The sequence below is a fragment of the Pogoniulus pusillus genome, chromosome 6 (assembly GCF_015220805.1).
Source record: "Pogoniulus pusillus isolate bPogPus1 chromosome 6, bPogPus1.pri, whole genome shotgun sequence".
NCBI lineage: Eukaryota > Metazoa > Chordata > Aves > Piciformes > Lybiidae > Pogoniulus > Pogoniulus pusillus.
Window position 1 is genome coordinate 40,660,092 of NC_087269.1, and position 25,948 is coordinate 40,686,039.

Sequence of the window (25,948 nt, forward strand, 5' to 3'; positions counted from 1 at the left end):
GTGTGGGCTTTGCTGTCCTGTCGCTGTCCAATTTTGGTTGGGATTTTGGGTGAGAAGCTGTGGAGCTGCTGTCTCCAAGCTTTTGGTGAAGGGAACGTGTATGTGGAGGCTGCTGCTCTCTGGTGGCAGAGAGGAAGTTGCACCAGCACAGGTCAGCCAAGAAGGGCTAGCTACATAAAGCATGCTTGGAAACAATTCCAGCCATGTGGTCAAAACCTTAATTCAAAGAGCTGCTGCTTCACAGGGGTAAGTCCGGTCCTTCTGAAGGAATGTCTGATCCCTGTCTCCAGAACAGGCTGCTGCCAGAGGGAGGAGGAGAAAAGTTTGGCTTTAAGGGGAATGGAAGAGACAGCGAGGAGTTGATGACCATTTGGAATGAGGTAAAGATGAGGTAGACCCATGGCAGGGGGATTTGAAGTACACAACTTTCAAGGTCTCTTCCAACCCACCCCTAGGATTCTAGATTATCTCCTGGAGGTATATGAAGTGCTGGTGGAAGTTGGGTGCTTGGTACGGGTAACCAATCTTAGGTACTGCTGGTTCTTGTGTCAGCTTTCCACCTGCACACTCACCACATGGTCATGGAATCACAGCATGGTTTGGGTGGGAAGGGATCTTAAAGATCTTCCAATTCCAAACCCCCTGCCATGGCCAGGAATGTCTTCAACTAGACCATGTTGCTTAAGGCCTCATTCAGCCTGACATTCAACACATCCAGAGAGGGGGCATGCACAACTTCCCCGGGCAACCTCTTCCAGTGTGTCACCACCCTCACTGTAAAGAATTTCTTCCTAATACCCAGTCTAAACCCAATCTAAATGCTTGTGGAAAGGCAGAGATGTGGAGGACAGCAACAAAAGAGCTGAAACCCCAATTGTTGTCACTTCCCACTTATACATCTCAGCTCCTTTCCCATTTTTGGATTATTTTATGGAATCCCAGAAAAGTTTGGGTTGGAAGGGACCTAGTCCAACCTCCGTGCAGCCAGCAGGGAACTCTGCAGCTGGAGCAGGTTGTTCAGAGCCCCAGACAGCCTAACCTGCAATGGTTCCAGGGATGGGGCATCTCCCACCTCTCTGAGCAACTCAGCACCCTCAGACTCTCAGCAGCCTCAGGGTCAAGTATCTTTTCCTTCTCTCCAGTTTGAATCCCCCTCAGAGTTCAAACCACAACTTGCTGTGTCACAACGCTGCCTTCCCCTAGTGCATTTTGTGGAGCTCCTCCCATGATCTGTCACATCTCAGAGAAACTTGAGTGTTCTGCATGCAAGAAAAGAGCTCCAGTCCTCCAGATGAAGAGGTGAGTGATGTCTTGAGCTCCTCTGGCTGCTAAAGGTGGCACATTCTATTTTCCTGGTGGAGAAGCACTTGCCATTAATATTTTGGTGCAATTAATGTCAGTCACATTCTGCCTATTAGTGGTTGTTTCCTCCCCCCACCTCCTTTTTGTCCCAAGGTTTCAGTGTAGGTTCTTTTTTCCCTAGACTTTAGAGTATAAAAAATAGCCATTAACTATGTTCCCTCCCTTGAAGTGTTCAAGGCCTGGTTGGATGAGGCCTTGAGCAACCTGGTCTAGTGAAGATGTCCCTGCCTATGGTAGGTGGCTTGGAACTGGGTGATCTTTAAGGCTCCTTCCAGTTCAAGCTATTCTATGAATCTGTGGTCAAAAGGGAAAGTGGTTGGGGCAGTCCATTCTTGGAGCTCTTCAGCTTTGAGCAACAGCTTGGACCGGGGACACACAAAACTCTGTCCCAACCTGGATTATTTTGTCATTTAACACTGTAGTGAAATGTTGGGAGGTGAATGTGGTGCAGTACAGCAGCTGCATCTCCATTCCAGTGGCCAAAATGGGCCTCATAGAATTCCTGAATCCTAGTATGGTGAGGGTTGGCAGTGACCCCTGGAGAACATCCAACCCCTCTGCTAAAGCAGGGGCACCCACAGCAGCCTGCCCAGGATCACAACATGACAGTGGGTTTGGAATCTCTCCAGAAAAGGAGACTCCACAATCTTTCTGATCAGCCTGCTCCAGGAGTCCAGCACCCTCCCACCAAACAAGTGGTCAGGTGCAACACTTCTAAGTGGCCTGATGAAATGGAGAGCAGATACAGGTGTCAGTACAGTCCTTGCTTCCTCCTTTGTAGGATAACTGCCATCCCACTCATCATTCAGGGTTGCTAAGTTCATCTCTGTGGTAGGTGTTCACTGTCCTCTGTCATGACAGGGGGGTGTGAAATACATCTCTTGTACAAGCGCCCAACTAGACCCACAGTTCTCCTGGTGTTGCTGCTCAACTGACTTCACTGCTTGGGCACAGAAATGGTTCAAAACTTGAAGAAATATGATATGGAGTGGAAATTAGAATAACAAATGAACAAACCCCTCAGTTGTAATAGGACAAATACTTTGGTGGGACTCTGAGCTGCAGCAGAGCTTCTAGTTTGGGGCGCATGAGGACAAATGTGACCATCAGGTCAAGGGAAGTTCTCCTCCCTCTTTACCCTGTCCCAGTGAGACCACATCTGCATTACTGGGTCCAGTTTTGGGCTCCCCAGTTCAAGAGAGACCAGAACTACTGGAGAGAACCCAGTGAGGTCTGTAGAGATGTTCTTCTACAACGTGTCCACGGGGTGGCAGTGCCCACCTTGGAGTGGGAGGAGGAGCTGGATGCTGTGCTGCTGAAGTGCCGCTTGAGGGCGCTTGTGATGCAGGAGCTGGTGGCTGCTGAGGCTCAGCATATGGTCAGGTCCAGCTGCTGGGTCCTTAGCAGGCCCTCTCGGGTGTTGCTCTACTGGGGTTTTTAAAGCCTGCAGCTAAACCTGCAGGTAGCTGCTTATAAAGGCAGATTTAGGCTCGTTCCAATTTTTTAAATGCTTGCCCAGTGAGTAGTAAAGATAAAAAAAAGCTGCCCATGGTTACTGGTGACCCCCCAAATGGTTGTTCTCAGGAAGTGCTGCACCATGACCTGTTAGTTTGGAAACAGAGGTGTAAACTATCAGTCATGCACTCAGAGAGTCCTTTTGATGGGAAGAGATCTTTGAAGTCATCAAGTCCTACCCAGCACTGCCAGGTCACCACTTAAACCATGACCCTCAGCACTGCATTTCCATGGCTTTGAAACTCCTCCAGTGATGGAGAGTCCACCAGTGCCCTGGGCAGCGTGGGCCAGGCCTTGACAACCTTTTGGGGGAAGAAATTGTTCCTCCTGTCCAAGCTGAACCTCCAGTGGTGCAACTTGAGGCCATTTACTCTTATCACTAGGGAGACAAGAAGGTAACTGGGGTTGTTCAGTCTGGGGCAAAGGGAGAGAGAGGCCACGCTCAGGGCTGGGGCAAATGGTTGTGTGGCCAAGGAGGATGTGATGGAAACACAGATGGAGAATGAAACTGAAGTCTGCAAAACCTTCTGTGAAGGATGTTCTGGACCTTTGAGTGAGTGATGAGAGCAGCCCCTGTGGGTATGGAGGCAGAGCTGATGGAGTGGCTGTGAAAGCCTGGCAGTGTCACAGGAAGAAGGAGGACTAACAGGGCTTTCACGCAGCTTGGGAGGTTGTGTTGAAAAGCAGAACCCTAACATTCTGCTGACTGGAGCTGTCAGGAAGACTGAGGCTCCTAAACAAGCCCAACCATGCCCAGGCTCTTAGCAGAATTGTGTTGGAGCTTCTGTCTACTCAGCAGCTGGGACAATCCATCAGCTGAGCTGACTTGATCCTGACCCCAGGATTTTGGGAAGCCAGCCTGGTGCCCACCACTGTGCAAAGCAAACCTGGGAAAGCACCGTCAGGAAAGTCCTGGCATTTTGCTAGGACAACTTAAAAATCCGTAGCAATTTTTTCCTTACAGTGAGGGTGGAGAGAGACTGGAACAGGTTGCCCAGGGAGGTCGTGGGTACCCCCTCCCTGTAGCTGTTCAAGGATGGGGCCTCGAGCAGTCTGTTCTGGTGGAAGCTGCCCCTGCCCATGGCAGGGGGTTGGAACCATAAAGTGAAGTGACTTTTTTCCTTCTTTTCCCCGGTTTCTCTGTCTGTGCAACACTAGATGGAGCCTTCTGTGCACAGGAGGAACAGAGGAGTTGGAGGAGTTCCAAGCACCATTCTTTGCTTCCAGCAGAGCCTTGTACCATGGGTTAATGAAGTAATGAGAAAAACACGGTGGGAATTTCTTTCTTACAACTCCAAAGGGCAAAAATCATCTCAAATGCATCAGGACTAAGAGTTGGAGTGACTACGAAGCACCAATGTGTATGTACTCAGTGTTGTTAAGGGAGTGCTGAAGATGTGTAGAGGAAGGGTTATGTTTGTGGCTTTCAGGATGTATTTGCTTCCAGATAGCATGGAAAAGGTTGGGAGGGACCTTTGGAGATCATCCAACTCCTCTGCTAAATCAGAGGCACAGCAGCTTGCCCAGGATCAGGATGTCCAAGTGGGGTTGGAATGTCTGCAGAGACTCCACAACAGGTCTGGGCAGACTGCTCCAGGGCTTCTGCATCCTTACAATAAAGAATTTTCTCTTTATCTTCAGATAAAACCTCCTGGGTTCCAGTTGGTGTCCATTGTCCCTTGTCCTGTCACTGGGCACCAATGTGCATGTAGAATTGCTGATGTTCTTCAAAATCTCTGGCATTCCACAACCATATAAACTGGAGATCAGGAAGAAATTCTTTACAGTGAGGATTCTGAGACACTGGAACAGGTTGTCCAGGGCAGGTTGTGGATGCGCTTTCCCTGAAGGTATTCAAGGTCAGGTTGGATGAGGCCCTGAGCAAGCTGATCTAGTGGAAGATTTCCTTGCCTGTGGTAGAGTGTGTTGGGGTGAGATGTTGTTTAAGGTCCTTTTCAACTCAAACTATGTTCTGCACCTGTGATTCCATGATTCTATGATTTTAGGTCTCTCTTGTTGGACAGTCCTTCAGAACATTAATGTTTTGACACTATCTAAGCATCTGGTTCTTGCCTTATGCCTTGGGTGGCAGTGCTCTTTCTGGCTGGTGCTGTTTCTGAGTGATGTGGTGGTCATGCTGAGGAGCTCTTTCCACTGTTGCAGATGCAGAGCGGTGTCAGCATTCCATGCACACACAGGCAGGCTCTGAGAGCTACCAGGAAAGCAGATTTTACAGAACCTTGCTTTCCAAGAAGACAGAATTGCAGCACTGCTGTCAAACGAACCGTGGCGGCTTAATTATGCTGTGCAGATTTGGGGCTGCATCTGAACGATGAGTACATGGTGCTGGTAGCCAGAGGGATTGCAGGAGACTGAGAAAATGCAAATATTAAACAAATTTTGGGCAAATGAGAGACATTTGTACTTGGAATGGTAAGTGACAGAGAAGCTCTTGCAGGAAACTTGTGCAGAAGGATGAGTGGTGTCACACTAAGGAGCTTCTGAACCAAAAGACTGACAAGAGCTAAGAGGATTCATAGATTCACAGAATGGCTGGAAGGGACCTTAAAGTTCACCTAGTTCCAACCCCTGTGCCATGGGCAGGGACACCTCCCACTAGACCAGGTTGTTCCAGGGTGATGAAGGGATAGGAACGTGTCTGATAAAGAAAGGCTGAGAGACCTGGGGGCTGTTGAAGCTGGAGGAGAGCAGCCTGAGAGAAGACCTTATGAATGCTTATAAATACCTGAAGGGGGGTGTCAGGAAGAGGAGGACAAACTCTTCAGTGGTGTTCTGTGATAGGAGAGGAGGCTATGGATACAAACTGGAATATAGAAAGTTTCACCTCAACATGAGGAGAGTTGCTGCAGAGAGTTCCTGACAAGGGCTGCACAAAAGCTCTGTCTGAGACTTGCTCCTGGGCACACCAAGGACGCTGCCACAGCTTGTGCCACACCTTGGGCTGCAGTTGCAGGGAAGAGCAATCAGGACAAGGGACTCTAAACTGCCCAGCAAAGTCCTTCTGGAGCTAGACTGTTCAGTGGTGCCCAGGGACAGTGGCCACGAACTAGAGCCCAGGAGGTTCCATCTGAACAGGAGAAACTTGTTTGGTGTGAGGGTGCTGGAGCCCTGGAGCAGCCCTGCCCAGAGAGGTTGTGGAGTCTTTTTCTCTGCAGACATTCCAACCCTATTGTGATCCTGGGCAAGCTGCTGTGGGTGCCCCTGCTGTAGCATGGGGGTTGGACTGGATAATCTCCTGAGGTCTTTTTCCAAATCCCACCATTCTATAACTATGAATTTTCAAGGCTTGCAGAAGCCTTGATGGGTTAATGACCTAGTTCTGCAAATATTTATGCCTGCTGCTGTAATTTTGTGCTTGGATGGATGGATCCCAGTGAATTTGCTAGAATTGCTTCGTTACAGCCTCTTTAGTAGAGAAACAGGAAGATAATTTAATTTTTCATACTCCTACATGGGAGAACATACTCTTAAAATTCTGATGGTTAAGCAACTAGGATTATGCTTCATAATTGTGTTCAAAGGAAAAAAAGAAGACATTTTTACATGTAACCTTTTTTACCTTTGTGTGTTTGGTCTTAAAGGTGCTCTCCAACCAAAACAAATCTGAGTTTGAGAGTTTTGCTCATGGACTGTGTAGGATAGGAGTTGAATTCCATTACTGCAGAGAGGCTGCTGCTGGCATGTTCCAATCACTCTATGAAATCCCATCAGGGTATAGGTGGGAAGGAACCTTTACAGCCCAAGTCCAAGCCCCATGCAGTCAGCAAGGACTTCTGCAACTGGAACAGGTTGCACAGAGCCCCAGACAACCTGACCTGCAATGATTCCAGGGATGGGGCATCTTTCATCTCTCCAGGCAACCTGAGCCAGGCTCTCACCACCCTCAGGGTTAAGAATTTCTTCCTTTTCTGTGGTCTGGATCTCCCTTTTGGTTTAAACCATCACCCCTTGTGCTGTCACAACAGCCCTTGCTCTGACATCAGTCCTCATCTTTCTTCCGGTCCCTTTAATCACTGAAATGCTATCAGAAGGTCTCTCTGGAGCCTTCTCTTCTCCAGGCTGAACAACCCTAACTCTCTCATCCTGGCCTCACAGCAGAGGGCTTACCACTGCTGTCTCTTCCTCTGCCCCAGCTCCATCAGGCCCATGTCTCTGTTGGTCTGAGGACTCAAGGGCTGGCCATAGCACTGCAGGTGGGGTCTCAGAGGACCCCAAAGAGATCATCTCTTTCCTAACAAAATCCATATCTCTTTCTCTCTCATCTGTTATGACAAAGTTTTTTTTCTCTCCCATGTGTCCTGAGGTGCTCTGATGATATTTTGGAGGCCAATGTTTTGAGGAGATCACTCACCCTAGAGATATTAATGACCACAGTTCCTCAGTTGTGCCATGCACACACCTACTTCTTTGCACTGTTCCTCTCTTAGGAGTGAAGATTTATTGAGGTTGAACTGACCTTCTCTGCCCCAACACCCAGGATGTTCTTGCTGCAAATTACCTCCCTGGATATAGACCAATCCTTCCACCAGTTCCTACTAGTTTATTAGAATATTGTTTGCTCCCACCTGGGAGGTGGCTTCTTGTTTTGATCTAAGGCTCGGTGAGAAGTGTTCAGACTCAGATCAAACTATATTTATTTTGTCATCAACTGTGCTTTGCACTTTCTATGCCTGTGAGCAGTGTTCTGCCTTGATTTCTAGCTCAAAGTGCTAGAAATAGGAGTGATTCCCAAGGACAACTTTTGAACGTGTTTTAAGATGCTTGTGGGGCATCAAAAAAGGCATCAAATGGGCCAGAAGGTCAGAGAGATGTGGAAGGGATGATGGATTTTTTTTTTATTAGGATTTTGTGGTATTTCCAAATAGTTTTGTTTCTGTCAGCTTTATTTTCTTAAATAACCTTAGTGGTAACAGATTTGGGATATGTTTTGTGACTCTTGTAATCATTTTGATTGTTCTTGGCCTGTAGCAGATGGAATCATAGAATTGTTGTGGGTTGGAAAAGACCTTTAAGACCACGGAGTTCAACCATTCTCTACCTCTACCAAGGCTGGGGCTAAAGCGTGTCCCTCAGTGCCACATCTCTGCCTCTTTGAGACACCTCCAGGGATGGAGATTCAACTACCTCCCTGGGCAGCCTGCTCCAGTGTTTGAGAACAATTTTAGGGAAGAAGCTTATAGAATCAAGCAGGTTGGAAGAGACCTCCAAGGTCATCCAGGCCAACCTAGCACCCAGCCCTAGCCAGTCAACCAGATCATGGCACTAAGTGCTTCATCCAGGCTTTGCTTCAACACCTCCACCACCTCCCTGGGCAGCCCATTCCAATGCCAATCACTCTCTCTGTGAAGAACTTCTTCCTAACATCCAGCCTAGACCTCCCCTGGCAAAACTTGAGACTGTCTCCCCTTGTTCTGTTGCTGCTTGCCTGGGAGAAGAGACCAACCCCACCTAGCTACAATCCCCTTCAGGTAGTTGTAGACCTGAAGCGTCTTCCAGTGTCCAACCTAAACTTCCTCTGTTGCAACCTTGAGTACTGTGTTCAGTTCTGGGCCCCCCAGTTTAGGAGGGACATTGAGATGCTTGAGCGTGTCCAGAGAAGGGCGACGAGGCTGGGGAGAGGCCTTGAGCACAGCCCTACGAGGAGAGGCTGAGGGAGCTGGGATTGGTTAGCCTGGAGAAGAGGAGGCTCAGGGGTGACCTTATTGCTGTCTACAACTACCTGAGGGGTGGTTGTGGCCAGGAGGAGGTTGCTCTCTTCTCTCAGGTGGCCAGCACCAGAACGAGAGGACACAGCCTCAGGCTGCACCAGGGGAAATTTAGGCTGGAGGTGAGGAGAAAGTTCTTCACTGAGAGAGTCATTGGACACTGGAATGGGCTGCCCGGGGAGGTGGTGGAGTCGCCGTCCCTGGGGCACTTCAAGGCAGGATTGGACGTGGCACTTGGTGCCATGGTCTGGCCTTGAGCTCTGTGGTAAAGGGTTGGACTGGATGATCTGTGAGGTCTCTTCCAACCTTGGTGATACTGTGAACTTGAAGTGTGATAGATGGCATTATATCAGATGGAGCATTCAGAGACTTCTTACTGGACTGTTGGCTTCATTCCATGTGTGGTTATCATTGTGTGGCAATACCAGACCCTCTGATATCTCCATGACATCCCCACCAGTGAACTTGGATTGCTCAGTGGGTGTTGGTATGCTGGTGGTTATTGCTTCCTAGCCTCCCCTCCTTGAGAATGACCTAAACCAATCTGTGTGTCTCTCCTGCTTGCATGGCTGTTCACCACCTCTTGTAGGCTGTTAATGAATATATTGGAAAACACCAGCCTGAAGACTGATCCTTAGGTCACCACGTTATTAACCTTTCTCCAGACTGAGAATTGGCCATTTACTTCTCTTCTCTTTCCTATCTCTTAACTTGTTTTAATCCATGACAAGACTTTATCGCTCACCCAGTGGCAGCTGTGTTGCCTCTGCAGCCTCTACCCAGCTAGGGACATTATCAAATACCTTTGGAGCACATGAGCAGGTCATAGCTCCCAGTTCACCTTCAGACCACCTCTCTTTTCACAGAATCAACCAAGTGGGAAGAGACCTCCAAGGTCATCCAGCCCTAGCCAGTCAACCAGACCATGGCACTAAGTGCCTCATCCAGGCTTTGCTTCAACACCTCCAGGGACGGTGCCTCCACCACCTCCCTGGGCAGCCCATTCCAATGCCAATCACTCTCTATGGTAACAACTTCCTTCTAACATCCAGCCTAGACCTCCCCTGCCACAACTTGAGACTGTGTCCCCTTGTTCTGTTGCTGCTTGCCTGGCAGAAGAGACCAACCTCCACCTGGCTACAGCCTCCCTTCAGGTAGTTGGAGACAGCAATGAGGTCCTTCCTGAGCCTCCTCTTCTGCAGGCTGCACACCCCCAGCTCCCTCAGCCTCTCCTCATAGGGTTTGTGTTCCAGGCCCCTCACCAGCTTCATTGCCCATCTCTGGACACATTCCAGCACCTCAACATCTCTCTTGAATGAAGGAGCCCAGAACTGGACACAGCACTCAAGGTGTGGCCTGAGCAGTGCTGAGTACAGGGGCAGAATAACCTCCCTTGTCCTACTTGCCACACTGTTCCTGATGCAGGCCAGGATGCCATTGGCTCTCTTGGCCACCTGGGCACACTGCTGGCTCATCTTCAGCTACTATCTACCAGTACCCCCAGATCCATTTCTTCCTGGCTGCTCTCAGCCACTCTGTCCCCAGCCAGTAGCACTGCTTGGGGTTGGAAGGGACCTTCAAGATCATCTAGTTCTAACCCCACTGCTAAGGGTAGGGGCACCTTCCACTAGACCAGGTTGCTCAAGGTCTCATCCAACTGGTCTTGAACACCTGCAGGGAGAGAGCTTCCATTACCTCCCTGGGCAAGCTATTACACCCTCATCATGCTTCTTTAAATACTTTGGTTCAGTGGACTGGATGATCTCCAGAGGTCCCTTCCAACCCCCACCACGCTGAGATTCTGTGAAATCCAAGAGTGTGGGGAGGGAAAAATGTGGCTTCAGATGATTGAAACCTTACCTTAATTTTTAAAAGACAAATAAAATACGATAGGCATCTGGGAGAAGCAAAATGTGAGAGAGGAACATCAAGCTCAAACACAGAGAGTGATTGTTATGCATTAGCAGGATCCAAATTTCATCTGTTCTGCTGAAGTCTCAGATTAGATCATGTTTTTATACCTTTGAAAAGTGTGCATCTATTTAATGAGACACTTGGGTTCTAGAGGCCTTCATGGGCAATGCTAATTTCTACTCTGTTTTGGTTTTTCAGTGCTTTTAGGTGGGAAGCTGATATTTTGGGACCTTGATATCTCAAGGCAATAAGATGTTGATCTGTATTACAGTAAAGGTGATGAGACACTGGAACAGATTGCCCAGGGAGGTTGTAGATGCACCCTCCCTGGAGGTGTTTGAGGACAAGTTGAATGAAGCCTTCATCAACCTGGTCTAGTGGAAGGTGTCCCTGCCCAAGGCAGGGGGTTTGGAACTAGATGATCTTCAAGGTCCCTTGCAACCCAAAACATGTTATGAACATCTGAGTTGCTTGGGTTTTTATTTCCACTAAGTAGCAGAGATCTAGATTTCACTAAACCACCACTTGGCTGTAACTTGATGGTGTCATCTCCACTTGGAGATCCACACAGCAGCTTTACTTTGAACTTTCAGACGAAGCATAAAAATGAATTCAGATTTGAGATCATTTGGAAGGATTTGTGGAAATAATTAAATGTGGTGCACAGACAACAAAAGACCTGTGAAGTAATTCCAGTGTCTGTGTCCCTGTCAGCACAGGGCAGACCACCTTGCTTGGATCAGCAGTAGTGTGATCATGAGGACCAGAACAGGTGTTACTGCATTGTACCTGTCACTGGTGAGGCTATGCCTTGACTGGGTTCAGTTTTGGGTCACTGACTCTAGGAAGGACATTGTGGTGCTGGAGCTGTTCTGGAGAAGTGTGCCCATGTGGCCAGGAGAGCCAATGGCATCCTAGCCTGCATCAGGAGCAGTGTGGCCAGTAGGATGAGGGAGGTTATTCTGCCCCTGTACTCAGCACTGGTCAGGCCACACCTTGAGTGCTGTGTCCAGTTCTGGGCTCCTTCATTCAAGAGAGATGATAAGATACTGGAATGTGTCCAGAGAAGAATGACAAAGCTGGTGAGGGGCCTGGAATACTGCCCTTTGAGGAGAGGTTGAGGGAGCTGGGGGTGTGCAGCCTGCAGAAGAGGAGGCTCAGGGGGGACCTCATTGCTGTCTATAGCTATCTGAAGGGAGGCTGTAGCCAGGTGGAGTTGGTCTCTTCTGCCAGGCAAGCTGGCTAGGGCTGGGTGCTAGGTTGGCCTGGATGATCTCTTCCAACCTGGTTGATTCTATGAAGAAAGATGGTGGAGGTTCTGGAGAACAGGTCTGGTGAGGAGCAGCTGAAAGACTTGAGATAGTTCAGCCTAAAGAAGGCTGAAGTGAGACCTTCTGGCTCTCTACACTGTTCTGTGTTGGATGTTTGGTGTCAACCACAAGAAGAAAATGGAGAACAGCATTAAAAACCCCGAATCCCCTGGTGTGTTGTGTTCAGGAGGTTCAGGAAATTACTGGCTGACGGAAAGATGATTTCAGGCTTTCAGAGCTCTCTGCTGGCAGTGTGGCTTTCCTGTAAATAGAAAGTTATTTCTGCTAGAGGCAGAATTTGTCTCTTTTTGATGCTGAAAGCTCATTAAAATCTCATGTTAAACAATTAATGTTCCTGGGGACAAATTGTTTCATGTACTAGGGACTTTCTCTAGCCAGAGGAAAATACAATATGCCAGAAAATTACAGGGGCTGCAATAGATGTCATGCTTGGAAAATGCTCACTGACATTCATCTCCAGACCTAGCATTTGCTGTCAGGATTTGTATGTGGAGCTACCATCTGCCTGCTGATGGACCAGCCTGGAAAGGAACACATCTCGTGGTTTACTCTGAGCTTGGATAACTGAAGGATTGAGGGTGTGTGTTTAAGGTGAAGAATGAGGATTAAGGGTGTTTGTTTAGGGTGAAGAAGGGGCATTAAAGGTGTTTAGAGGCAGGACTAGGAGTGAAATCATAGAATTAGAGTCAGAGAATAGTTCTGGCTAGGAAAGGCTTCTAAGATCATAGAATCAACCAGGTTGGAAGAGACCTCCAAGATCATCCAGGCCAATCTAGCACCCAGCCCTAGCCAGTCAACCAGACCATGGCACTAAGTGCCTCATCCAGGCTTTGCTTGAACACCTCCAGGGACAGTGACTCCACCACCTCCCTGGGCAGCCCATTCCAATGCCAATCACTCTCTCTGACAACAACTTCCTCCTAACATCCAGCCTAGACCTCCCTTGGCACAACTTGAGACTGTGTCTCCTTGCTCTGTTGCTGGTTGCCTGGCAGAAGAGACCAACCCTCACCTGGCTACAACCTCCCTTCAGGTAGTTGTAGACAGCAATGAGGTCTCCCCTGAGGCTCCTCTTCTCCAGGCTGCACACCCCCAGCTCCCTCAGCCTCTCCTCATAGGGTTTGTGTTCCAGGCCCCTCACCAGCTTTGTCACCCTTCTCTGGACACGTTGTGGCTAAAGGGCAGAACTCTGCACTTGGCCTTGTTCAGTCTCATCCCCTTGGCCTCTGCCCACCCATGCAGCCTGTCTAGGTCCCTCTGCAGGGCTCTCCTACCTTCCAACAGATCAACACCTGCTCCTAGCTTGGTATGATCTGCAAACTTACTGATTCTGGACTCAATCCCCTCTCTACCAAGAGCCTCTACCAAGTCTGGTCTTAAACCATAGAATCACAGAGTTGTTTCAGTTGGAAAAGACCTCCTAGGTCATTGAGTCCAAGATTGATGTGTCCTTGTGGCCAAGAGAGTCAATGGTATCCTGGGATGCATCAAGAAAAGGGTGTCCAGGAGGTCTAGGGAGGTTCTCCCTCTCCACTCTGCCCTGGTGAGACCACACCTGGAATATTGTGTCCAGTTTTGGGCTTCCCAGTTCAAGAGACAGGGACCTGCTGGAGAAAATCTAGCAGACGGCCGTAAGGATGATTGGGGGAGTTGAGTATTTCATCTATGGAGAGAGACTGAGGGACATGGGGCTGTTTAGTCTGGAGATTAAAAGTGTGAGAGGAGATCTCATCAATGTCTATAAATATCTGAGGGGTGGGTGCCAAGTGGATGGGGCCAATCTCTTCTTGGTGGTCTGCAGCAATAAGACAAGGAGCAATGGATACAAACTGGAACACAGAAGGTTCCACCTCAACATGAGGAGAGACTTCTTTACAGTGAGGGTGAGAGAACACTGGAACAAGCTGCCCAGAGAGGTTGTGGAGTCTCCTTCTCTGGAGACTGTCAAAATCCGCCTGGGTGGGGTTGTGTGCAGACTACCCTAGGGGATCCTGCCTTGGGAGGGTGGTTGGACTCAGTCCCTGGAGGTCTTTTCCAGCCTCTAGGGTTCTGTGAATCCAACTGTCAACCTGACACCACCAAGACCATTTAATTGTGTCCCAAAGTGCCACATGGACACATTTCTATAACCCCTCCAGGGATAGAAACTGCATCATCTCCCTGGATAGTGCTTTACAGTGAAGGTGTGTAACAAGTTGCCCAGGGATGTTTTGGATGCCCCCCTCCCTGGAGGTGTACAAGGCCAGCTTGGCTAAAGCCTTGAGCAAGGTAGTCTAGTGGGGAGGTGTCCTTGTTCACAGAAAGGCAGTTGGAACTAGATGATCTGTGAGGTCCCTTCTAACCCAAACCATTCCATGATTCTATGGTGTATATAAAGATCTATTTTATTTAATAAATAATTATTTGTATTTTGGGTTTTTCTTTTCTACCAAGTGCCACCTTTCCAAGAAGAAAGAGAAGCACCAAAGTGGCTGCCCCACCCTGCTGGACCAACCTCTTGGGCCCTTTGTCCTTCCCACAGCCATTGCCAGATGTTTCCGAGGACAATGTGAGTAGCTTCTGGACTTGCCCTTGCTCACTCTTCTAAACTGGATTAGATGTTCTGAGAACAGAAGTTGGTTATTACATCCAACTTTTTTATTTACTTACTTCCCTCAAAAGGGTAAACACTGCCATTAGGATGTGTCCTTGTGTCACAAGAGGCTTTTTTTTTATCCCCACTCTTTCTTATGAAGAAGATTTGAAGTCCCAACCTCCACCGGACTCTTTTTTTTTCCCCCTCTCTTCCCGAGAGCTTAGCAAAATCCTGGTCATTATCTCTGTAATAAGATTTCTGGCCCTTTAGTCATCCAGAATGGGATGTGACAAAACCAAGTTGTCAGTCTGGAGTGATCTTAGTGGTGAGAGCAAAATATCATTTTTAGACCTGAGGGTTTCTTTGTGCCTCTTGTGCTCTACAAAGATAAAGACACTTGTCTTCACGACAGGATTTTTGCAGGGCTAGATGAATAAATTGGTCTTTCTGTGCTTTGTTCTACCTCATTACTCCTCCTTTTTGGAAAATGCTCAATGGGAAGGAGTTAAATAAGAATCTTTTAATCCTCATCAGGCCAATGTCACCTCATCCTCCAGGTGTTTTGAGGAATGCTGATCATGTAGAATTGTTTGTTTGGAAGGGACCTGTGATAGTTTGGGTGTTCCCTGCCCCCCACACACTTTGGAAATCACCCAGGATGGACTCAGCTGGCTCTGGAAATTGCATGAAGCTTATATTTACAGCTGAGCTCAATATACAAGCAGAGGTTTGCAATATATACAGTTATAGACAGAAGTAGACAAGGTAAAAGGTAATACAGAAACACAACAGCCCTCCCAGAAACCTGAGTCCCCAGGAGGGGCTCCCAACTGCCCTTCCACCTTCCCCCACCCCTCTCAACCTTACCCCTGTCCCAAGGAAGAATGGAGGTTCAGCCAGGGGGTTAGGAAGCAAAGTGGATCAGTCAGAGAAACAGAGGGTGAGGTTAGAGAGAGAGGTGCAGCTCGGAGCTCCCCAGCAGGAGTAGTGCCTTATCTGTGTTTTGATTCTTGTTGTTGTACCTCTCGATAAGCCTATGAGGGAAGTAGACATCAGCCTTGTTTTCCTTTCACAGCCTGTGATCTAGTTCTTCTCACCAAAACATTCTAGCTTCAAACTAGCACAGGACCTTAAAGATATCCAATTCCAACACCCTGCCATGTCCAGGGATACCTTCTGCTAGACTAGGTTGCTCAAGGCCTTGCCCAACCTGACCTTCAACTTCTCCAGGGAGGGAGCATCCAGAGCCTCCCTGGGCATTCTGTTCCAGTGTCTCACCACTCTTACTCTAAATGCATAAGGGTTGAAGGAATCCTCAAAACTCATCTTGTCCAACTCCCCTGCAGTCAGCAGGGGTATCTCCAGCTGTATCAAGTCAAGTTTGACCTTAAGTGTCTCTAAGGATGGAGCCTCTAGCACCTCTCTGGGCAACCTGTTCCAGTCCAAGAAGTCTCTTATGCTGCTTAAGATGAATAGCAGTGTTTTGAGTCCTTGCCTTCTAAATTTCTACAGGTTTTTAATTGATCATTTAATTCTAGATTTTAAAATGTTACTGGGCTGTTCACAGCAGTCATCTGCTGGGGCTGTTTTATGTCCCTCTTCAGGGAATCAGTTAGACGTAGCCTGAGAGCCTAATGCTTATCTGCTGAGATGTTTACCTTTCCTTCTGCTTGAGCTTCTGGTGCTGTCTCACTTCAGTTTTCACAGAATCAGAGAGTCACAGAATCATTTTGGTTGGAAAAGATTTTTAAGATCAAGTCCAACCATTCTCTAGCTCTACCGAGTCTGGTGTTACACCATGACCCTCCGCCACATCTCTGCCTCTTTGAAACACCTCCAGGGATGGAGATTCAACCACCTCTCTGGGCAGCCTGTTCCAGTCTTTGAAAACCCTTTTGGGGAAGAAGTTTCTTCTGATCTCCAACCTAAACTTCCCCTGGGGCAACTCGAGGCCTTCTAGTGGTCTTCTAATATCTGAAGGGGGCTTACAAGAAAGCTGGGGAAGGATTTTTTTACAAAGGCTTGTAGTGATAGGATGAGGGGCAATGGATTTTAGCTGTAAATGGGGAGACTGAGGCTGAAGATAAGGAAGAAGTTCTTTGCAGTGAGGGTGGTGAGAAACTGGAACAGGTTGCCCAGGAAGGTTGTGGATACCCCCTCCCTGGAGTTGTTCAAGGCTGGATCGGATGAGGCCTTGAGCAATCTGATCTAGTGGAAGGTGTCCCTGTCCATGGCAGGATGGATGGAGCTGGGTGTTCTTTAAGGTCCTTTCCAACTCAAATCATTCTGTGATTCCTATTTCTTGTTACTAGGGAGAAGAGACCAACCCCAGCCCTGGCTCTTACCTCTCTTCAGATAGTTTAGAGAGTGAGAAGGTCTCTCCTCAGCCTCCTTTTCTCCAGACTAAACAACCCCAGGCCATTTTGTAGCTGTGTTGGGCAGTGTCTTCAGCTGGTGTTGACACTTATTGGATCTGACTTGTTTCTGCTCCATGCTCCTGAGAAATAGTATGTGATAGTTCTCCTGCTTCTCTGGATTTCATTTTATACTTGTTAGTTCTTACAACATCCATGAAGTTGACATTTTTGGAAGCCTTGAACCTTCTCAGTGGAGATCCATGTTGCATTGTAGCTACAAGGAGGTGCAGTGACCTCTTCCAGCATCATTGCCCCACCAGTCATCCCATGCTCACCAGACACAGCCAGGATTCTGTGCTGCTGTGCTTTTCTTCCTGAGGATTAAATGTAGTTGTGATGCTGAGCAATGCTGTTTAGTGCTGACCTGGCTGTGCTGGGTTAATGGTTAGACCTGATGATCTGCAAGATCTCTTCAAACCAAAACTGATTCTTTGTTTCTAGGATTATAAATGAACTTTTCTTCCTGAAGGAAAGGTGTCTTTCTAATTCATGGTACTAGTGATTTTCAGCTCCTCTGCCTGGATGAGCTTATTTGGGCAGTCTGTGCTGGTGTTCTGGACTTCATTTTCTCCATGGTGGAGAAAGGTCCACTGTTTTGTTTAACTTGTCTTAAAAGAGCCTGACAAGCAATCATAGGACCTAAAAGAGACACTAAAGCTGAGGAACCTGTGCTAAAATTATACTAGCCCCATAAGGAGTGGTCAATGGAGCTTTCCCCTCTCAGGCTCCTCTTCTCCAGACTCAACAGCCCCAGGTTTCTCAGCCTTTCCTTCTCACTGATGCTGGGGACAGGCACTGGGCAAATCCCATCTTGGACTCAGCAGCAGATGGGAACCAGATTCAGGAGCTGGATTCTGGAACTGGATTCAAGAACAGAGGGATGGGGATGGAAGACAGAAGGGACAGTCATAGAATCATAATTGCTTTGCTTGGAAAAGCCCTCTAAGCACCACGTCCACACGTTTCTTGGACATCTCCAGTCACAGTGACTCCTCCACCTCCTTGGGTAGCCTGTTCTGATACATGACCACCCTTTCAGGAAAGAAGTTGTTCCTAATCTCCAGACTAAACTGTCCCTGGCACAATTTCAGACCATTTCCTCTTATTCTATTACCTGCTACTAGGAAGAAGACACTGACAGCCACCTGGCTCCAACCTCCTTTCAGGGAGTAGCAGAGAGCAATAAAGTCTCCCCTCAGCCTCCTGTTCTCCAGGCTGAACAATCCCAGTTCCCTCAGCTGCTCCTTACCAGACCTGTTCATCAGCTTTGCTGCCTTCTTTGGACATGCTTCAGCACCTCGATGTCCTTCTTGGAGTGAGGGACCCAAAACTGAACCCAGAAATAGAGGTGCAGCCTCCTCATAGCCCAGTACAGAGGCATGATCATTTCCCTACTCCTGCATAGTCCTGCTGGGACAGTGGCAAGTGGAGAAGAGGCTTGACTGGGTTGAATTATTTTGGGATTTCCTTCCTCAGATCACAGAGCAAATCCAGAGTGGATTGAAAATGACATCCTCATATTTCCTTATTTATTTGTTTAAGGTAGACACTCCCCCAAAGATCATTCTAGTTAGCAGAGTGCTTTGTTAGCATGTTGCTTTAAATACTTCTCCTTTTATTACCTGCAAGTCTAAGCAGGCTTTTCACAGCATAGGGTTTGATAGCAAAATCATGATGAGGAAAGTGCATGGGATGTGGCACATTAAAAATGGACTTCAGAGGGAAAAAAATCTTTTTCATGTATATATATGTATTTCTTTCTTCTGTAGAACAAGCAGATGCTGTGAATAGACACACAGAAAAATCCCTTCTAGCTGCAAGAAAGCTTTGTAGGATCTACACCAGCTTAGGATCATTAATGGATTTTAATAACCACAGTCACATTAACCATATACAACAGAGATCCTGCTTAATAATTAACATGTTTACAACAATTTTGCAAATAAAGAGCTAATTGCTGCAGTTTTTCAGTACTCTGAAATTTCTCAGCTCTCTGCTTTTAGGCATGGAGAGAAGTTTTGCACTCCACCTTGAGTGTTGCCTCAGTGGTTGGACCCAAAGTGTTTCAGTGATACCAGAATGGGAGGAGTGGCTGACACCCCATCAAGCTGTGCTGTTATTCAACAAGAACTGAACAGGATGGAGAGTTGAGGGAGAGGAGCATGAAGTTTTAACAAAGGCAGGTGCAGGGTCCTGCACCTGTGGAGGAATAACCCCCATGCACCAGTGCAGGTGAGGGGTGACCTGCTGGAAAGCAGCTCTGTGGAGAAGGACCTGGAAGCAGTGGGGAACAACAGTTTCACCATGAGACAGCAGCTTGAGGGAGATACTCCTGCTCACCTACTCTTTTCTAGAGAGGCCACAGATGGAATATTGAGACAAGTTTTGGGCTCCCCAGTTGAGGAGAGACAAGAAACTACTGGAGAGAGTCCATCAGAAGCTACAAAGATGCTGAGGGGCTTGGAACATCTCTGAGAAGAAAAGGCTGAGAAACCTGGAGCTGTTGAGCCTGAAGAAGAGTAGCCTGAGAAGGGATCTGATCAATGCTCAGCAAGAGATAAAAGACATGTGGAGGGCAAGAGCATAGGCATCTGATCAATGCTCAGCACAAGCTAAAGGATGGAGCAAGACTCAGCAGTGGTGCCCAGTGACAGGACAAGGTGCAGCAGCTACAAAATGGAACTCAGGAGGTTCCATCTGAAAATGAGGGCAAACTTCTTTGGTATGAGAGTGCTGGAGCCCTGGAGCAGGCTGCCCTGAGAGGTTGTGAAGTTTCCTTCTCCAGAAAGATTCCTACCCCAGCTGGACATTGTGATCTTGAGCAAGCTGCTGTGGATGCCCTTGCTTTAGCAAGAGGTTTGGACTGGATGATTTTGAGGTCCTTCCAACCTCCACCATGCTGGGCTTCTAAAATTTGCCTGTCTCAACATGAAATGACTGAGGGAGTGGTGTAGGAATACTCAAAGAGTTTCTGGGTTGTATTTTTACTACAGAGCCACTCATTCTGTCAGGTCTCTCATCTTGACCCACCACCCAGCCTCCCCATCCTTTGTTTTGCTGAAATATCATGATTTTTAAACACCCCCCTCCCCTACACCTTCCTATCACTTGAGAGGATTATTATGGAGTACACAAGTAGCATAATTAAATGTGCGTCCTAATACCTGATTAGACTCTGGATTTAGAGCTGGAGCAGCATTATGCAGAGCTACAATGTATCTGGGTTAATAACAATCAAGTGATTAATGTAGAACATCTCATTCAAGCCTAAAGGAGAACAGACTGAGATGATTAGCACCATGGTAAATATGCAGAAGTGCACAAAGCAGAATGGATGAGACACGACTGAGTAAACCAAGGGGAGTTTTATCAGCAGCCAAAACGTGAAGATCTTCAAAGCAGAAAAATGGATGTTGGGCAACTTGCTGGAATTAGCCTGCAAGGCTGTCCTGCTGTTCAGCAAGACCTGGACAAGCTGGGGGAGAGGAACCTCATGAAGTTTGGAGATGTTGCCCAGAGGAGTGGTGGAGTCACTGGCTCTGAAGATGCTCAAAGAAACATGTGGACGTGGCACTGTGGGACCTGGTTTAGTGGACATTGTGGTCTTAGGTTCATGGCTGGACTTGATGATCTTGGAGGTCTTTTCCATCCCAAACAATTTCATGATTCAATAAGTTCAACAAGAGCAAGTGTAGCATCCTGCCCCTGGGGAGGAATAACATCCTGTGTCAGTACAGGTGAGGGGCTCAGCTGCTGTAAAGCAGTTCTGGAGAGATGGACCTGGAAGTGCTGCTGATGCACAACACCATGAGCCAGCAGTATGCCCTGGTAGCCAAGAATCATAGAGTTGCTTCAGTTGGAAAACAACCTGTAAAACCAAAAGGCCTCAACCACATCTCTGGGCAACCTGTCCCAGTATTTTCTCTCTCTCTTTTTGAAGAACTTCTTATGTACAGCCTACCCTGCTTCAGTTTAAACACCACCATGGCCATTAAATCATGTCCCCAAGTGCCATGTCTGCACGTGTCTTGCACACCTCCAGGGATGGTGACCCTACCACTTCCTGGGGCAGCCTGTTCCAATGCCTGACCACTCTTGCAGGAAAGAAATTTTTCTTAGCTTCCAACCTAAACCTCCCTTGGCACAATTTCAGGCCATTTCCTCTTGTCCTGTCACCTGATACTAGGGAGAAGAAGCCAACCCAAACCTGGCTCCAACCTCCTTTCAGGGAGTTGTAGAAAGCAGTGAGATCTCCCTTCAGCCTATTTCCCTCAGCCATTCTCTCCTGAGAAGATAAATGGTGTTGTGGAGTCTGATAAGCTGGTTATGGGAGTTTCTCCTACCCCTCTACACCGCCCTGCTGAGGCTACCCCTAGATTATTTGGTCTAGTTCTGGAGTGCCCAGTCTCAGTGAATGGCAGCACAGCCTCCCACTTTGGTGTCATCATTTCATCTCTCCCTGTGCTTTTCCTTTGGCACTTCTTTCTGTCCTTTTTTCTGTCGACACAGGGACGTGTCCTCCATACCAAAGACCCCTTACATACTCCCAGTCATTAGAAGACAGGGAAATTAGATTAAATTTATCTTAACTAGATCTGTCTTCCCTTCATGCCTTAACTTTCTTCTTTTGCCTTGCAGTCGGATCGCTGTATAAATCATGAAGCCTCTCTCTAATTCTTTTCAACTTGGTGAACCTACTCGGTGCTGTTGTTGGTTACACAAAGCTCTGCTCATTTCACGTCTCCTGGGGCTTTGCAACAGGATCCAAGACACTGTGAGGAGTCATCTGTCTTCTTTCTCCAACACAAAGAGAAGCTGATCTGATTTTCAAGGTAGACTGATGAACAGTTTCTTTGTTAGAAGAAAGATATATTGTGGGAACAAAGGGGATTGTCTCGAGTAGCTCTGATTCATGAAGCTGACAAATGTCTGATCTCTCATTTGAGTAGAAAACATGCAAGCAGAGTGCAGAAATCCTAGGGATGTCACAGGCTGGACTCCAGCCTGCTGGAGTGTCTGCCCTGTGCTCAGCACCGGTGAGGATTCACTTTTTTGGGGCTCCTTACTCCAGCAAGGACATTGAGGGGCTGGAGCATGTCCAGAGAAGGGCAGCAAGGCTGGTGAAGGGTGTGGAGAGCAAGTCTGTTGAGGAGCAGCTGAGGGAACTGGGGGTGTTCAACCTGAAGAAAAGGAGGCTGAGGGGAGACCTTTTGTATCTGTACAACTCCTTGAAAGGAGGTTGGAGCGAGGTGGGTGTCAGTCTCTTCTCCCCAGTATCAGGCAACAGAACAAGAGGAAAGAGCCTGAAATTTTGCCAGGGGAGATTGGAGATTTAGGTTGGACATGAGGAACAATTTTTTTTCCTGAAAAAGTGGTCAGACACTGGAACAGGCTGCCCAGGGAGGTGGTGGAGTCACCATCCCTGATGGTGTTCAAGAAATGTGTGGGCATGGCAGTTAGGGATGTGGGGCTACAGTCATGTTGGGTTGACAGTTGGACTTGATGGTCTTGGAAGGCTCTTCCACATTATTCTCAGCACCACCAGGGATGGTGACTCCACCACCTCCCTGGGCAGCCTGTTCCAGTGTCTGACCACTTTTTCAGGAAAAAAGATTGTTCCAGCTCTGCCTTGGGAAGTTTGGGCAGCCTGGGTCAGGCCTCAAACATTTTTGGGGAAGAAATTGTTCCTTGTGTCCAAACTCTTGGGATATGGTGGTGTTGAGTTGATGGTTGGACTCGATCTTAGAGGTCCTTTACAACCCAAACAATTCTGTGATTCCAACAACCCAGTTTCCCCTTTCCAGCACTTCACATTCACCCTCAGCAGTGGGGACATGGCATCAGGCATGCAAAGCATGCTGCTGTGGGTGACAGTAAGTGATGAAAAGCCTGAGAAGATGACAGAAGAGAAAGGAATTTAATTTGTCTCAGAGTCCAAGAGATGTATTTCCAGTTGTATTTATTCTTCATCTCTGCTCAGAGTGACTAAGCCCTCCAACTTCAAGAAAACACACCTCAAGCTCTGCTGTCCCTTAATTGATTTTAGTTTCTGCTGAAGAATTACAGAAATGAAGTAAAGTCACCTAGGGAGGTCCTGTGGTTCCTGAGGTCTAGACACATTGGTACTGAATTCCTGATGTCAGGATGGAGATAAGTGACTGAGCAGAGTGTCAGAGGTGAATGATGAACAGTTCATGTATCAGCGACTTCAGGGGGTTTTGCTATTTGATCTCTGCTCTATATGTCTTTTGGAGACTTCTGAAGATCTCCATAGGTTTTAGGGGTAAGTTATCTTACTTACCTGGAAGGAGAAGGGCAGAGTAACAAGAAACATGCTGTCCTCACTTGCATGTACATCCATGTCCTCACTGTGGCAGCTCAGAAAGGCCCCTAAGAGAATATGGTAGCTTCAACTCCTCTGCAGCACCAGGCAGGAGGGCCTGAGGACTTCATAGAAGGGACAAAAGGCAGCAGCTTACTAGGACAAGAGGAAACGACCTCAAGTTGCCCCTGGAGAAGTTTAGTTTGGGCACAAGGAACAATTTCTTCCCCAAAAAAGTTTGTTGAGGCCTGACCCAGGCTGCCCAAACTGCCCAAGGCGCTGCTGGAGTCCCGACCCCTGAAGAGGTCTAAAAGCCTTGGAGATGTGGTGCTGAGGCACATGATGACCTGGCAGTGATGGGCCAATATTTGGCCTCGGTGATCTTGTAGGCCTATTCCAGCCCAAACAATTCTGTTTTGAGCTGACACTGGCTTGAAAAGTCAAAGCACTGAGCAGAAATGGTTCTGCTCGGGCTCACAGAATCACAGAATTAACCAGGTTGGAGAAGACCTTTGAGATCATCGAGTCCAACCTATCACCCAACACCTTCTAATTAATTAAACCATGGCACTAAGTGCCCCATCCAGTCTCCTCTTAAACACTGCCAGGAATGGTGACTCCATCTCCCTGGGCAGCCCACTCCAATGCCAATCACTCTTGCTGTGAAGAACTTCCTCCCAACATCCAGTCTGAACTTGCCCTGGCACAGCTTGAGACTGTGTCCTCTTGTTCTGTCCGTGGATGCCTGGCAGAAGAGCCCAACCCCACCTGACTACAACCTCCCTTCAGGTAGTTGTAAAGAGCAATGAGGTCTGCCCTGAGCCTCCTCTTCTCCAGACTGCACACCCCCAGCTGCCTCAGCCTCTCCTCACAAAGAGGAGGTTGGATACAAACAAGAAGGGACTTTAGTGCCTGGTTGCTAATTATCATTCAAGAAGCATTGATGTTTCAGTGATGTGGATGCCCTCTTTCCCCTCCCAGATAGGTTTTTATGAACCTTGTAGGAGTAAAATTCCTGAAGCAAGAAAAGTATCAAGATGCTGATTTTTGTGCAATTCAAGGAAGGAGTCCCTGTGGGTGCAGTGGAAATCATGCCAGGTCCAGCAGTTCCTACAAAAAAGGAAAGTGTTCTATGCAGGGAGGTTGGTTGTGATGGGTGTAGGAGAGCTTCCTTTGGAGCAGTGTGGGTAATTAGGTTTCCTCCAGAGCACAGAGTGAATCACTAATGGAGTGATTTTCTTCTGTAGTCTCTCTGAAGGGCAGGTTGATCAGAAGTGGAGATAGTCTGGTTGATCCTTTCTACAACGTGATTATTTTTTACCTTCCTAAAGCTACCACAAAGGAAAACTGAGCAGCTCCTTCCTTCTCTGCCTCTCACAAATGGTCTTCACTCTTCTGTCATCTCTTCTTTTACCTTTATGACTTATTCTTCTGTGTTTTTTCAGGCTTTGGGGTTTGTTTTTTTGAGTTTGTGGAGTTTTTTGTTTTGATGTTTGTATGTTTTAGTGATTTGAGGCTTGTTATTTTGTAGTCTTTCTGGGTGTTTATTGTAGGAAGTAAAAATACCCTAGTGTGGCAGTGTGGCTATGGAGATCTTGCCATGCAGGACCTTTTGGTCATAGAATTGTTTGAGTTGGAAAAGGCCTCCAAGATTGAGTCCAACAATTGACTCAACACCACCATGGCCATTAAACTGTGTTCCCAAGTGCCATGTCCACCTGTTTCTTGAATGCTTCTGAGCTGGGGGTGTTAAGCCTGGAGAAGAGGAGGCTCAGAGGGGACCTCATTGTTGTCTACAACTACCTGAATGGAGGTTGCAGCCAGGTGGGGGTTGGTCTCTCCTCCCAGGCAACCAGCAACAGAACAAGGGGACACAGTCTCAAGCTGTGCTGGGGGAAGTCTAGGCTGGATGTTAGGAGGAAGTTGTTGGCAGAGAGAGTGATTGGCATTGGAATGGGCTGCCCAGGGAGGTGGTGGAGTCACTGTCCCTGGAGGTGTTGGAGCAAAGTCTGGATGAGGCACTTAGTGCCATGGTCTGGTTGACTGGCTAGAGCTGGGTGATAGGTTGGCCTGGATGATGTTGGAGGTCTCTTCCAACATGGTTGATTCTACGGGGACTCCACTGCCTCTCTGAGCAGCCTGTTCCAATGTCTGACCACTCTTGCAGCAAAGAAATTGTTCCTCATGTCCAACCTAAACCTCCCCTGTCACATTTTCGGGTCATTTCCTTTCATTCTATCACCTGATACTAGGGAGAAGAGACCAATTACCCTCTCACCCCAACTTCCTTTCAGGAAGCAATGAGGTCTCCCCTCAGCCTCATCATCTGCAGACTAAACAATCCCAGATGATCTCCAGAGGTCCCTTCTAACCCAATCTCTGATGGGATTCTGGGCTTTAAAATCCCTTACTGAAGCACCTGAGCAGCAAGTGGAGCTTTCTGAGGAGCATTGACTCCTCCATGTCTTTTCCTCTTGGCTGCAAACTCAAATTGCTGCTATTGATTTGCTTGTTTCTGGTTAACATATGAAAGCACAATTCATTTGAAGCCATATCTATATTTTATCACAGCCTGCCCTTTCAAACACTTTTCTACTTAATATTGAAATGTTTTCTTTCTGGTCAAGCAGAGGGTTTGATATTCATCTGATTTTCCCCTGCCTGAGCTGTTTGGGCTTGCAGGAGAAATAAAAGATCTATTTGAGGAGTAGCAGGAGTTTTCTCCTTGTTGGCACTGGAGCAGTCCTGGAGTGTTAAGAATCTAATCTCACTCTTTCTGCTTTGGA

At 47.7% G+C, this 25,948-nt stretch overlaps 1 long non-coding RNA gene across 1 annotated transcript; it reads left to right on the plus strand.

Moving 5' to 3' along the window:
* Nucleotides 1–1,230: 1,230 nt before the first annotated feature.
* LOC135176556 (uncharacterized) lies at nt 1,231–21,662 on the plus strand. Its single transcript, XR_010302724.1, has 4 exons — nt 1,231–1,299; nt 4,036–4,238; nt 14,282–14,396; nt 21,479–21,662. It is a non-coding gene; the product is annotated as an uncharacterized LOC135176556 (long non-coding RNA).
* Nucleotides 21,663–25,948: the final 4,286 nt, after the last annotated feature.